Raw genomic sequence first — 12,500 nt, forward strand, 5'->3', positions numbered from 1 at the left:
TGTTTGTCTTATAAGTCCTTTAAGATAGTTTATGTTCATAATTTGTCAGGCATATTTGCGGCTCACAACTGTTTTAATTATAAAGTGTTAGTTAAGGGGGCGGTTTGGGTCTTTTCTAAAAAAAAAAATTAATTAATTTCCTATATTGGGTGGTTTTAATCGTTCTGTATCGTCAGTATAGATTAAAAAACAACATTTTGGTGACAACTATTAATTATCTGTGTTGATACCCGTTTTGCGACCTAATTTGGGGGTCTGGCTTTTTAAAAAAACACACTTATGGCAAAGGTTCCACAAAAACTAATGAAGGAATGACCTCCATATTCTTCCCTCTTATCAACATTGTAACATAGTGTGTCACCATAGAGAGAATGTGAGCTTTAGATTATGGAATTTTTATTAGAACATTACAAAGTTGAGAATCAAAATGTTATGACAAAATTGATGTTAAAAACTTGTAATTTGGATTATAATTCAAAATACACATACCTTATCAAAATAAAATCTCTATGGAAAAGGATCCGTAATCACATTTCCTCATAAGACTCTGGTGTGAAATGAGTACCTTGTTCGTAACAGCGTCGTGTCTGTCAAAAAGACAATTACATTATTATAAGTGCCTTATAGGAACACATGGTTCGTCCCATTTTTTCAGTGTTGCTGTTGGCTTGGCATCTCTTATAAACCGCTCTAAGCACGTGAAGTAGATACTGCACTACGTTTTTTTTTTCTTCTTTTAATTCAGAATCTAAAATGTTGTAACTCATGCTTAAGATTTCATTTTTTTTGTGTTTGAATACAAAACTCGAACATAGCTTTATTCACGTAATGTGCTCAAAATGCTTTCCAATAGGTCCAAAGCCAATAGCAAAACTTAACAAATAGGAAAGGTCAACCTGATATCATACCATAAAGAGAGTACACGTCACATTGGTCTATTCCAGTCATCTCGACGTCTTGGTTTGACGATGGGGTGTAAAAAATCTAATTAATTAGCGCTTCGTTCCTTCCTCACCAACGACCTCATTGGCTCCTGGTGTTAAAACAGTCCGAGATACTCACACGCCTCAACTCTGCGTAGTTGTGAACCACAAATTGGAAGTGGCAGATTGACACTGATATGGAATAGAGAATGGAGGAGGGGGGGGGGGGGGGTGACGGGTGTGTGTAGGAGAGAGAGAGAGAGAGAGAGAGAGAGAGAGAGAGAGAGAGAGAGAGAGAGGATGTAGACAGAATGGGAAAGGAAAGGGCGGCGATAGTAAAGAGAAAGAGAGAGATAGATAGATAGATAGATAGATAGATAGATAGATAGAGAGAGAGAGAGAGAGAGAGAGAGAGAAGAGAGAGGGGATATATATATATATATATATATATATATATATATATATATATATATATATATATATATACATATATATATAGAATGGGAATGGAAAGGATGGAGATAGTAGAGAGAGAGAGGAAAAAAGAAATGGCTGAGAGAAAATAGAGAGATAGGAGTAGAATGTGTGAGGAGGACATAGAGAGAAGGGAATAATTGAGGGTTGGCTGATAGAAGAGGCAACAAGGTCCGGTCATCACGCTGAAACTGTCAACGAAGCATCATTATGGTGGCAGGTCATTGAATTGGTGGGGGTGGAAAAGGGGGGTGGGGGGCAATAACAACATTTTATATGGGGAAATAAAAGATATAAAGAAATGGAATGAATGGATGTGTTTAATTTCCTGATCTTCGATTTTGTTCAATGTAATGTAACACGGATTTGTAATGCTCAATGCATCTCACAATGCTCTTTAAACACCATTTGGCAACATTGGAGTCAAATTGACATAAGTTCATACAGTTCAATTCGACTGTTTAGTGCCCTTGTTATGTGAGCACGTATACAAAATCAATCGTGCTATATTTAATACCACTTCTAAATCAGGACATTTCCTTACTTAAGTCACGTACATTTGTAAAGCTATATGACGTCATTGAGGGCTTTGTTCAGGCTTATTGTGAAAATCACGTCGAGTGACCCCCCATTCTCAACACTAGAATTCTAATTCCGTAGCACCAGATTGTTGACTGTAAAGAATTGGGCGGGGGGGGGGGGGGGGGGACTTCTTGAATCTAATTTAGGCCAAAATATTTTTCACAGTACAAGATCTGTATATCATTATAGGGGAATCGATGCTGGTTCTATAAACAAGAGAGGAATAATATTGAAATGATATATAAGCACACGCAGGCACACGCAAACCGACACTCACTCACATACACACACACACGCACGACACACGCATATACATATATTATATATATATATATATATATATATATACATACATATATCTTATTGATTGTATATTATATTATTTAATTTACATATATATATATATATATATATATATATATATATATATATATATATATATATATATATATATTAACACCCAACTGAAGATATTTGAAATTCATCGGCTTTTACAATAGCGCTTTATAAGGAGGACCCAAACCAGACTCAGCACTTAACTTGTAAGACGAGACAGGACAGGCATCCTGTAAGGAACTACGAGTATTTCATTTTTTTCACCATTTTCCTACCAGAGAGACAAGGCCTTTACCGATCAGGTACTCATTTCACACCTATCCGAGTTGGGATAAAGTGAGTAAATAGTAGCCCTTTTCAAGGTCCTATCGTGCGCCTCCCAGAGAAAGTTTGAGCTGGACACTACAATAGGATTCCATAGACTGATGTCACGTCCGCCCAGGAACGAGCTGCTTGGTTCTAAACAAAGACAATAGGTACATTTTATTCTTCGTGCTGGCTAGAACTTTTTCACATGCCATGTGATCATAATGTATAAAAGTCAAAACATGATCAGATTTATAATAGTTTTTCTCCTCTGGATACACTTTTATGCTCGTCGGAGAAGTAATTCATAAGGGCGTCCGCCATTGTTCCGATAGTTTAGAACCAGTTACTAAGTTACTATGCGTCATTACGAGGGAAGTGACGTCACGACGGTTGAAGCCTAGTCAGAGTTTTGTGTTATATCACAAGACACAAGAGCATCTTGCCACATACAGATATGCTGCACGTCTTGGGCTAATTCTAAAAGTCAAGAACGTCGTGCTAATTTTCGAATAATATGATATTGTCTACCATTGCAATGTAAGATTTATCGTCTTATCATGATATGGTTTCCAATTTCAAGCCAGAACACCAAAATATTATGCTTAAACCAAGATAAGGTAAATGAAGTGGTTTTGTTTTAACTTTGTTGTTCTGCTGGGTTGTTTTTTTTTCCCGTTTTGTTAGCAAATGTTTAAAACCAACCCGTAGTTGTTAAACAATGTCATTGCCCTAGGCTTCCTTATGTGACTCCTACTGTACTCTCGTTCTGGTATTCTTATCTGCTGTAAATATTCTGGAACCAGATAGTATCTTGAGGGAAGCGTGGTTGCTACCAAGATTACAAGAATGCAGGGTTTTTTTTTCACTCTCCTACTGTGTGAAACGATTTATTTTTATATCTGTCTATCTATTTACCAATTTCTGTATATATTTATCCATCTGTTTATTTATATATCTCTATGCCTGTCTGTTTATCCATCTGTCCATATATCTCTCTACATATTATGTAAAATGCCTTCATATTTATTCTCCTCTAATATTTTCTTTCTTTTCTTTCTTTTTTTTATATTTCTTTCTTTCTATCGAGCAATCCATCCATCTAATAATATATCGATACATCTATCCATATATCCATCTCTCTATGTGTATGTGTATCTATCTTTTTTTCTTTTCTATCCATCTATCTGTCAATCAATCTATCTACCATTTAGTATTCTAATCTCGTTTGCTTTTTTTTCCGATTTGGGGGGGGGGGGGTGTTATTTGTTTTGTTTTGTTTTGTTTTGTTTTGTTTTATTTTTCCCTTCCTACAGGGCTGTTTCCTCCATCCGTTCGTAGATAGATGGGTTCTTCAGTGAGGAATGCTGTCATGTTAAGTTGTGCCGGGGAGGAATGCTGTTATGTCCAGTTGGCGCTGATTATTGTTTGGTGTTTTCCCGAATGTTTGTTTTGGTGGGCTCCAAAAAAAACTGTCGAGCACTCTATGTGATTCAAACTAATTCTCATCAATCATATCTATCTATCTATCTATCTATCTATCTATCTATCTATCTACCTATCTATCTATCTATCTATCTATATATATATATAATTATTTGTCTGTTTGTCTGTCGATCATTTATATAACTATATCCGTTAATTTATCCATCAATCAATCTATATATATATATATATATATATATATATATATATATATATATATATATAATATATATAAGTGTGTATCTAATTATCTATCTATCCAGCTACTTTTCAATCTGCCCATGTTTATTCGATTGGTATCTCTACCCATCTATATTTTATATACACTCGGGGTGTAAAAGCATAATTATAAACCATCTCAATATCACTCTCTCTTATCTATCTTGATCTTTTTATCCATTCATCTTCTCTTTTAGATGATATTCTTCATCTACCACCCTTCCATCTAGCTTCCCGTGCCTTTCATATATCCTGTATCCATTCATTCATCTGTCTATCCGTACATCTCTATCCAATGATTATGTCTATTATCTACCCAGACATCTATCTATCCAAACAGCCGTTCACCCACCTACCCATCTATCTCTTTGTCGTCGGTTGAAAAATCATCAATTCGTGCATATACGATAGTATCCATACATTAATTCATCCTTCAATCTACCTATTTATCCACATATCAAACCAAGCATTTATTAATATATCTCTATCAATCAATATATCCATCCAGCCATCTATTCATCCATCTTCTTATCCATCCTACTCTCCAACAATCCATCAATTTATTTGTCTATTCATCTATCAGTTTATCTGTCTATTCATCCATCTTTCTATCCCTCTCTTCACCATCCATCGTTATATCTGTTTTGCAATCCACATAATATTAACCCGTTCATCCATCCATCAATGCAGTTCATTGTCCGTCCCCCCATCCATCCATCCATCCATCCATCCATCCATCCATCCACCCACTCATGAAGTCAACAATTCGTCCATCCACCATTCCATCAATCTGTCTGTCAATGCATCGACTCGTCATCCAATCTAAGATTAATCTACCCATCTCTTTATCCATCCATCTATCCATCCATCAATCCATCCATCCATCCATCCATCCATCTACCTATCGATACATTAATTCATCCAATTTTAGAATAATCTATTCAGCAGTTCTTGTTTTGACTCCTCAATGCTCAGCAAGCTGCCAAGTCCCTTTCGTTTGTGAATTCCCAAAACAAGCTGAATGCTGGCAGATTCTTATTTCGACCTAGGGGGTTATCTCTCCTGTCTCCAGTTTCCACGCAAATTGTCCAATTTTCTCAATAATGTTTCGTATACGTTTGTGTTGAAGTACAAAAAAAAAATCCACAAAAGTACAAATCAATGCCTATATAAAAAGAAACAACGCAAACTTGTGAGCGGCAGGTGCGTCTAAATTTGTGACTGGGGTTTGGTTGAGACTTATGGTGAATGCGACGGAATGTTTCCAGAAAAAAAAAAGAAAAAAGATGAGTAGAAAAAAAAAGACAAGTAGATATAGCGCATTTCCAAAATTGGGTTGCATTTAGTGATTAGCTGATTTATAATTTTGATTGGATGAAGTGATGTGGGGATGAGGTGAAGAGGGATGAGGTGGGTAAAAAATAAAGATCATGAGGAAAATGTAGGGAAAAAAGGTGAGCTTTTATTTAGTGCATTATCCACTAAAAGTGCTCAAAGCACTTTACAATGGGTCCCTGACCAACAGCAAAACGTAACATATAGAACGATAGATAGCGCCTGTTAGGCGATATTACACATTTTTCCGACAGATACAACGCCGTTAACGGCTAGATAATCAGTTTATACACGGGTACGGTGAGAGAATGTGATTAAAGAGCCTTTTCCAAGCACGACTCAACTTTTTAGGCACATCTATTTATTAGTTTTACTACTCAATTTGCCTTCTACCCAGTGTATTCGTGTGTGTTATCAATTTTCAATTTGAAGAATTTTGTTTTATTGTTTTTCATTTTTAATCTCAAAATTCACCTACATTCTTATTTTTACTTGAAAAAGACCAAAGGCCGAAACGTCGTTTGTTTTGTGTTGCTCATTCATGAGTCAGATTTACTCCCTTTATCTTTATCTCCATTTTATTGACTCATTTAGGCACCTCTATTTATTAACTTTGCGCCGATCGAGACTCGAACCCAGGACCTTCTGATTGGAAAGCGAGTGTCATACCACAAGAACACATAGCTGCAAAACGCTACTGAAGGAGAAATAAATGGCCTAATTCAGACTGTCGTGCTCTGAAAAAAAAAAAATTTAAAAATATTTTCCAAAAAATTTGTCATTCAAATATCTCTATCGATTGAATTTACCCTCATCTTGTCAAAACATCTCAAAGTTCTAGTTTTGAGAGTTTTTGACAAGATGAGCAGAGCTCTTGCCCAATTCATGGTGAAAATAGTATTAATGTTATTATCGTCGTCATCATCATCATCATCATCATCATCATCATCATCATCATCATCATCATCATCATCATCATTCTTCTTCTTTTTCTTCTTCTTCTTCTTCTTCTTCTTTCTTCTTCTTCTTCTTCTTCTTCTTTTATTATTATTATTATTATTATTATTATTATTATTATTATTATTATTATTATTATTATTATTATTATTATTATTATTATTATTATTATTATTATTACTATCATTATTATTAATATTATTATTATTAATATTATTATCATTACTATTATCATTATGACTAGCGGAGAACCCTCAATATTTACGGAGAAATACAGGCTAATACGAACGGCAGTCATCTATTATACTTTACTGTACAAAAAAAAATAATTAAAAAAAAAACAAGATAAATATTTTTTAACGATAAAAAGTTATTTTTAAATAATAGACAACCCCCCCCCCCCCCCCCAAAAAAAAAAAAAAAAAAACCAACAAAAAACAACGAACCACAACATCAAACAAAAAACAAATACCGATGATAATGATAAAGTATTATAAAGTATCTTAACAATAATGAAAATAGTAATGTTGTTTTGATAGTTTTTTGGACAATAGAATAAATAATTTTAAAAAATGAATGCAAAGTATCAAAACCATCTAATAACTAAAGCAATAATAAGAATGTTTTTTTTTAATAAAAATTTTAAAAGATTACAAAATAATGCACACCGGGATTCGAACCCAGTATCTTAACTTGAGTCTGACAGCTTAACCACTACACCACGGAGCCACCTAGCTGATAAAGACATTTAATTATGTCTTTCTTATCTTTCTTATCTTTAATACCATTACTAATTTGTAGTTTTATATTTTGGTCGGACCTCACCTGCGCTTGTTTTATTTATTTGTTTTTATTAACATAGACGTACAGATAACATAATATAACTTTCGTGACGCTATTTTTTCGATGGACTACACACTCCGTGTGCTAAATTCACGAAGTCAAGACACAGCATTGATGATAAATTATGTGGATTGCGAATGTACATAAAATCGACACGTTAAGATGCATCTTTGTTAATTAATGGATGAAGGATCGCATTATTTTCGGAGAAATAAAGGCGATAACGAAGAGGCACTCATTTTTATTTAATTATCATACTACTACTGTATTGTGGAAATTAACACCGATCGGCACGAATATAATAAAAGAGGACCAGGTGTGCTTGGGGGTGTGTCCGTGGCTACGGTGTGTCACAATCCTGCGTTTTGATTGGTCGCGTCCTCGTCATCAAGAAGATATTTAAAATTGCGTCATCAATTTTAATGTGGATATGCTAGAATTGCGAAGAATAAATTATATTCGAAATAAGGACCTGAGTATTACGATTCAGCAGATATTTTTCCGTATTAATATGAGTCAACGGATGCTAGAATTAGCCTGAATATAAAGAAGGCTTGCAAGTTACTCGTAGTCTATATCAAACTGTAAAAAATAGTTTTATGATTTTTAGATTTGCCAGTAATTCTGTGCTCTATGGCGTAAATTTTGTATTGGCTGCTCGGAACAGAGTTGATCCCCAACCCTATTTATTTAATAATAGATTATTATTATTATTATTATTATTATTATTATTATTATTATTATTATTATTATTATTATTATTTTTTATTATTATTATTATTATTATTATTATTATTATTATTATTATTGTTATTATTATTATTATTTTTATTATTATTATTATTATTATTATTATTATTATTATTATTATTATTATTGATTTGTTGTTGTTGTTTTTATTATTGTTGTTGTTGTAGTTGTAGTGGTAGTGATGGTGGTGGTGGTGATTTTGATGGGGGTGGTTTTGACATTGAAGCAGTCGTAAATAACCCTTTGAAAAACTATATATAGAATTCTTGGAAATGTCACACGCCTGAAAAACTTTTTTTCGTTGCCATGTTATGAATACTTCAAAGTTCAAAACAATCAATTTTTCAGCAAACTCGAGTATTGGAGGGGGAAGGAAGGGAGAGGGGTGGGGAGAGAAACAGCTGGCTTTGTCATGTCTTCTTACTTTGTCTTTATCTCGTCCTCTTCCATTCGTTTGTTCTAAATACATCATAATATAGGCCAGCATGTCATATGAACTGTGAACTGGTTTCTCTTATTTCACATCATAGGATACAATCTTCCCGTTCGGTGTCCTTTTTGTACTTGCAGTCTTAAAACATCCGTCGCCGTCTACAAACTAACACTTGAGTCCTGAGGACAATAAATCTGCGTTAATAGTCTTCACAGTGGAAACAACATTAGTGTTCTATTATATTTGTCACCCATCTGGTCACTGACATACTCATCATTGCTTGACTTTGTTGTCACATACTACAAACTGAGAGAGATCGATATAATGATGGATATAGAGATTGATAGATAAGATATAGATAGGGGTAATAGGAGAGAGAGAGAGAGAGATAGAGAGAGAGAGAGAGAGAGAGAGAGAGAGAGAGAGAGAGAGAGAGAGGGAGAAAGAGGGAGGGAGAGAGAGTGACCTATTATAAAAACCTCTTGAATCTCTTCGCAAAGTCTTCAAAAGAGGTTCCCCAAGGAATGAGGACAGGGCTTTGAGTGGTTACCTCCCCTGCTCGTAATCCAATAATGGGCTACTTCAACTCGGTGCCGGGACACAATTTTAAGGCAATACGGTCAATACAGGCTCGTTTTACTTATCTTGTCTTCACTTCTTCTATGCTGCTGTGCTCTGAGAAAATAAGTATTTCAAATTTTAAATTTTGGCCAGAAAAATCGTCCTTCACATTATATCAATCGATTAAAATGACCCTCATCTTGCCAAAAGCTCTCAAACCTGCGACCCTAACGCGTCCTCCTGGTTTTTTTTATTTATTTATTTTTATTTTTTTTTGAGTTTTTTTTTATAGTTTTTTTTTTTTTGTTTTTGTTTTTTGAGTTTTTGACAAGATGAGGGTCATTTTTATCAATCGATATTTAAAGAACGAGTTTTATGGCCAAAACTCTGAACATGTTTTTTTTCTTCATCTGAAAATGGCAGTATGAAGCCTTTGTGAATGTTATGCATTTGTCTAACGCCCCATTCCCAGAGTTTCTATGCAACCCCACATGCACCCTTGCCCCTAGTATAGGGTATATTGGTTACTATGTGTGTTATTAATCAGATCGTATATAGTCGCACACACACACAAAGACACACACACACACACTCGCACCCATACACAGACAAAGTCCCTATCGCTCTCGCTCTCTCTCTCTCTCTCTCTCTCTCTTTCTTTCTTTCTTTCTCTCTCTCTCTCTCTCTCTCTCTCTCTTTATATATAACTGTCTCTGTCTCCATGTGCATGTGTGTGTGTGTGTGTGTGTGCGCGCGCGTGTGTGCGAGTGTGCTTGTGTTTGTGCTTTATTAGCTTCCACGGTCTCCCTGTCCTTCTTCCTATCTCTAATTCAGCGGGCGGCATTGCTTAATAAACTTGATCATGGTGTTGCCCAAATAAATAAATCATATTTGTATCTCGTTTATTTATATATTTATTAGACAATTATCATCGACATTATATTAATCCGTCGGCTACAATATTATGAACATTCGTTTTCTAATATTTATTTATCTATCCACCCATCTCTATATTTATTACCTTCATTTATATGTTGATCTATTTATATCAATCTATTCATCTATTTATTCATTTAGTTACGTATCTATTTATTTATTTGTCGATTTTTATTTGCTATATATTTGTTTCTGTTTATCTGTTTCTTTATTTATTTATTTATTTACCTATCCATTCTATAAACGCTATCATGCATTTATCTTGCGTGTCTAGAGTGTTTTATTGTGAGTCATTCACGGCTAACAGTTTTTATGGTCCCCTTGGAAGATTCTTCTATGGCAGGATGGTAGTAAAAATGTGTTTCATTCACTCTCTGTTTATTGGGACCAGTGGCTGGTTTGGCCAATTTACTCACAGTATGTGATACGGTTATCGTCTCTCTCTCTCTCTCTCTCTCTCTCTCTCTTTCTCTCGGTCTATCTTACTCTCTCACATTCACTTCACTTCCTCTTTGTCACTCTCTCATACTCTCACACACAAATGCACGCACACACACACACACACACACACACACTCAGGGATATAACTCTTTCAGAATTATTAGGATTTCCTATTTTTCACACATTTTCCAGTTTACCAAAACTCTTTAATATTTCTTAACACCTAAATACCAACAACTCTCATGATAAGAGACATTACTCTACACATAGAGAATTTGTAGGGCGTATCCAATTTCAATGTACTGAAACACTTAAGGAACACGACTGTTGTGTCAGTAACGATTATTCGTGTATTTAACCTTATTTAAGCTTATTTCCACAACAGCTTCCGAATTTTAATTCGGAAGTACCAAGGATTGATAGCGTTCGAATTTCCGAATTTTCCTTATTTTAATTCGGAACTCGATTCACGTATGTTGTGTAAAGAAGGAGGCGTTTTTTTGGGTGTCTTTTTTTTAGTTTACCGGAAGCAAAACATGAGCTGCAGAATCGAAAGTAGAAGATGGTGGGTAATATTAATTATATATGACTGAGCTCCGATGTTATTGTTACAGTTTCTTCCTAAGCTGGAATTTATTTCTGTGTGTTTCAATTCATTTCGGTCATATTGAGTCTGAAGATACATTTACCTTAGCCTTGGCCTTTGTGAAGAAAAGGTGTCATTTCTGGCTGAGACTACGACTGCGAAGAAAAAAATTCTAATTTATTTGTTCTCATTGAACCCTACACCATATAAAGTAAAGGACTTTTCAACACGATACTCGTCCTAATGACATCATTAAAAAAATTAAAATAAATAATCAAAAGAAAACTTGTAGTATTGTAAAAGTAAAGATTGGGAAATGTAGCCCTGCCTAATTGCCTTTGTTATTAACTGAAGGGTTTGGGATCTGAAAGTGATAAATATCGGGTTGTGACCATCTTTTCAATTACATAAGATATAGATAGGGGTAATAGGAGAAGAAGTATATATATATATATATATATATATATATAATATATATAAGAGAGAGAGAGAGAGAGAGAGAGAGAGTAAAATAGAGATGGCAGCTGAACTTTGATTAAATGCTTTTTATTGTTAATAGATTCATTGAGTCATCGGGGGTAATATTTTGACCTGAATTTAATTTTAATTTTTTTAAAAAGATAAGGTGTTGACTTACTTGCAGCAACAAAAGTTTAGAATTGTAAATTTCTGATTTTTTCCATTATCCAAAACTAATTTAACCCTGTTTAATCCATAATTAGTAAGATTACAAAAATGGCACTGATTTAAACATAAACCGTAAAACCCTTAAACACACACACACAAAAATATAAACATAAACAACACCAAATAAGGGTAATTCCTGACAAAAGGAGACATAAATCATAAAATCCATCCATAAACAGAATACTCATTGGGCTTTATTCTGAGAATTATCACTCAAAAGTCCTATAAATCTTGTCACAATCACTAGGCCATGTATCATCTCATTCCTGGACTGTCAATTGGATGTTTGCCTTAGTAGGTACCTACCGAGACGATAGATATGGAATATTGAAATTAGCTCGTAGAATTTCAGAATGTTTTTTCACGTTTGCATTTACATCCCTAATTATCTATCTATCTATCTATCTATCTATCTATCTATCTATCTATCTATCTATCTATCTATCTATCTATCTATCTATCTATCTTTCTGTCTATCCATCTATCCCTCTCTAACTCTCTCTCTCTCTCTCTCTCTCTCTCTCTCTCTCTTTGAATTTCTATCTATAAAATTATTTATCTAATAGATAAATAAATATATAGATAGAAACTCAAAGAGAGAGAGAGAGAGATATATAGATATATAGATAGAAACTCAAAGAGAGAG

General features: G+C 34.2%; 1 protein-coding gene across 2 annotated transcripts in view; it reads left to right on the forward strand.

The window, feature by feature from the left end:
• Nucleotides 1–12,500, forward strand: part of LOC144966471 (5-hydroxytryptamine receptor 1A-like) — a 437,629-nt gene that overhangs the window by 141,928 nt on the left and 283,201 nt on the right. The gene's annotated exons all lie outside the window — the stretch shown is intronic.

Source organism: Berghia stephanieae, chromosome 2 (assembly GCF_034508935.2).
Source record: "Berghia stephanieae isolate SIO BIC M18660-M18661 chromosome 2, UCSD_Bste_1.3, whole genome shotgun sequence".
NCBI classification, from domain to species: Eukaryota; Metazoa; Mollusca; class Gastropoda; order Nudibranchia; family Aeolidiidae; genus Berghia; species Berghia stephanieae.